At 32.8% G+C, this 3,072-nt stretch overlaps 1 long non-coding RNA gene across 1 annotated transcript; it reads left to right on the top strand.

The window, feature by feature from the left end:
* Positions 1 to 1,173: 1,173 nt before the first annotated feature.
* Positions 1,174 to 2,756, top strand: LOC149574730 (uncharacterized). The gene is made up of 2 exons (XR_016359657.1): positions 1,174 to 1,692; positions 2,070 to 2,756. It is a non-coding gene; the product is annotated as an uncharacterized LOC149574730 (long non-coding RNA).
* The last annotated feature ends 316 nt before the right edge of the window (positions 2,757 to 3,072 follow it).

The raw sequence follows: 3,072 nt of genomic DNA, 5'->3' as shown, positions 1-3,072 counted from the left end.
CAAAACCAAGTATGCCATGATAAGGAAGAGGGAATACTCAATTTTCAAAAACCATAAGCTCCATTCTGAGAGTTTAATTGTTATTGCTTAATATAACATCAAAAGGTAAACTCTCTCACACACACATAGTCAAACTCATCCATGTACACATATTAGAAATAATTAAAGGTTTATCAATGATAAGATTTTTGAGGCTTATGTTTAATTCTTATATATGGTTAACGGATCTTTTTTGTCTATAGCCGAAAAATATGAATACAAATTAAGATTGTAATTAATTTAATATGAAGATATGAATATTACACACAATGATATATTTATTTAATTATTTATTAAAGTCCACCAAGATAATTAAGAGGGGGGGTGAATCAGTTATATGATCAATACAACTTTTATCAACCTTATTAACTTCAAACAAGTGATCAATAACAACAATAACCATAAGAAGATACACATACACAATAACACCAAATAAATGATGTACTAATATATAAAGAGATTCTCAAAAAGAATATTTCTAATTAACAACAATCATTTGTTCTTAAATTTAGTCAAGGGTAAAGAAATGACAACTAAACCCACAGTGACTAGGAAGACCAAGGCAACTACTTAACCTAAGACTTGAAGACCATTTACTTATTTATGGATTCCTACTCATATGGTATTTCTGACTTTCCTCACGTGTCCATTTTCTCTCACTCTAATGATACTCTTTGCTCACAAGATTGATCTTCTCCTTCATTCGCTACCAAGGAAGACTTCATCATCATAATCTTATAAGCAATAAATCATTTATAGCATTGCAACAGCATTATTTGTTCATGAACAAAATCCCATGTGAAAATTATTGACTAAAAGATTCCACAAAAAGTAAAACATGACCATATTTATCTTAATCCTCTCAATTAAATATTCAAAGCCCACAAAACTAACTAATTTCATACTTCACATGAAATGGTTATTAAATTAATGTGATACTAGCTATGTTTTTAGATAGAAAGATGAGGAAGTTTGTTTAAGGAATCTTCTATGATAATCTGAAAGAGATGTAGTGGCCAACCAAAAATGGCTATCGAATCGCAACAAATAATTCAGGTTACACAAGCTTATCAAAATGGTAGAAAAAAGGGGCACTAAGCTCTGACTTAGAAATATGAACAAAAATAAGCTAGATTGTAACCTTCATTTGTTGGCCAACAAAAATGAGCAACTAAATCATTCCAAATATGGTAACTCCTTATTTGCTAGCTCCACTCAAAGAACCCTTAGGATTGGAAATATAATCATCACTAACATCATTTTCATAGCCTCGCCCTTTGAGCATGGAATTGAACTACCAGTAGAATCGTCTAATTGTTGAAATTTGATGTCTTGGATGGCCTCCATCCCTTTAATGATTGACCCAGGAAGGATGAAGATATTATAACTCGCAAATTACTCTCAAACATCAAGGAAGAGGAAGCAGTTTCATTTTGCCACAAAACATGCACAAAAGATAATGCACGATAAATTTGCAACCTTTACTTCAAGATTTTGAAGGAAACTTAAATAGATAGAAGCCTTAGATCTCACTACACCAATATGGCTAATGCCTTGATGGTGAGTATACATTTGAGTCCATTCTATAATGACCTTCCCCTTTGCAGCCTTCAGATGTGAATGTTGGCATCATTTTTTTCACTATGTATCAAGGTATGTATAGCTCAATCTTGTGCGTGTTTCCTTAGTGTTGAATGATATTTTAGCTTCACCATTTTCATTGTGAGCTTTTACGGCTCCAGCTCTTGCTGAGTGTTGTGTGTCAACCAGTTGCATGTTTTTAGATGAGATTCATCAACATGTTATTCCATATAAGTTGAAGTGCTTCTATTGTCTTTTTAAGCATGGTTTATTTGACTGTCTCTGTTCATAGATGTGATGAATTAATGACCTTGGTATATAGATTTTTAATGGGTTATTGAAATTTTATGATTATGCCATATATGATATTGAGCTCCATTTGATGATTTTGATTCTATGTCTCATATGACTGAACTCCATTCAATGATTTTCTTGTGCTTCAACTACAGATATGTTCAGAACGATGTGCTTGGCATGTGTTGGGTGGATACATGTGCAAAGTTCTTTTTCCACTTGGCTCCACAGGTTTGAGTTATTCCCCTATTATGGTTATTTTACAGATGCCACATATATGTGAAAGATCTGCATTTGGGGAGAGCGTGTGAAGAATGATGCAGCATACATAAGTACGTTGTGGAGCAGGCCTAAAAGGTAACTCATAGCAGATATGGCACAAACCTAAAATGTGATTTATACCAGATTTGGAGCAAGACTTATAGGTGATTTACAGCAGATCTGGAACAGACTGGAAAGGTGATTTATAGAAGATTTGGAGCAGATATGAAAGGTGATTTACAGCAGATTTGGAGCAGACCTAAGGGCAGATTTATAACAGGCTTATGTGGAGGTTAAATATGTATTCACCCACAAGGGTTTCCACATAAATCATGTGTTCTATGTGTGTTGTCACTTGTGTAATTGTCATATCTTATGTTAGTCATGTTCTCATCGCCCCTACCCTTTAGCTTATATTGAAACGTGATACCATATTTGATATTTGGGTACATGCTACAACGAGGTCACAAGGTTTCTAAGTACATAAACTTGCTCTAGAAATCTTCAATGTCTTAGCCAATGTCATACTCTTAGAAATTATGTTCATAAATAAAATAGCATATATTTCACTTGTTTTGTAAGCTTAATTTTTTTTCATACAACAAAAAATAAGTTTGCAATGCTCAATATTTAAAAATCAATTATTAGATACCCAACTTTCTAAATTGTATTTTGGTGGTTTGCTTGTCTTCTAATTTACCTGCATTTCCGCATTCATCCTCCATAACAAAAAGGTAAGAGGTTCCTTTAAACCAGTAAAGATTGTTAATGTCTTGTAATGTAGAATTCATTATTTTTTTGTGGGAAAACTAGGGCATACTAAAAATAGAAATCTCAGATTGAATTTGAAAATTTGGATGCTCAAGGACACAATTAAATTAGTAAATAGAAAGGAAA

This window comes from Cupressus sempervirens, chromosome 2 (genome assembly GCF_028749045.1).
Source record: "Cupressus sempervirens isolate cs-2001-9-10 chromosome 2, ASM2874904v1, whole genome shotgun sequence".
NCBI classification, from domain to species: Eukaryota; Viridiplantae; Streptophyta; class Pinopsida; order Cupressales; family Cupressaceae; genus Cupressus; species Cupressus sempervirens.
Note: the sequence above shows the minus strand (reverse complement) of the source record. Positions and strands in the feature narration are given on the sequence as shown.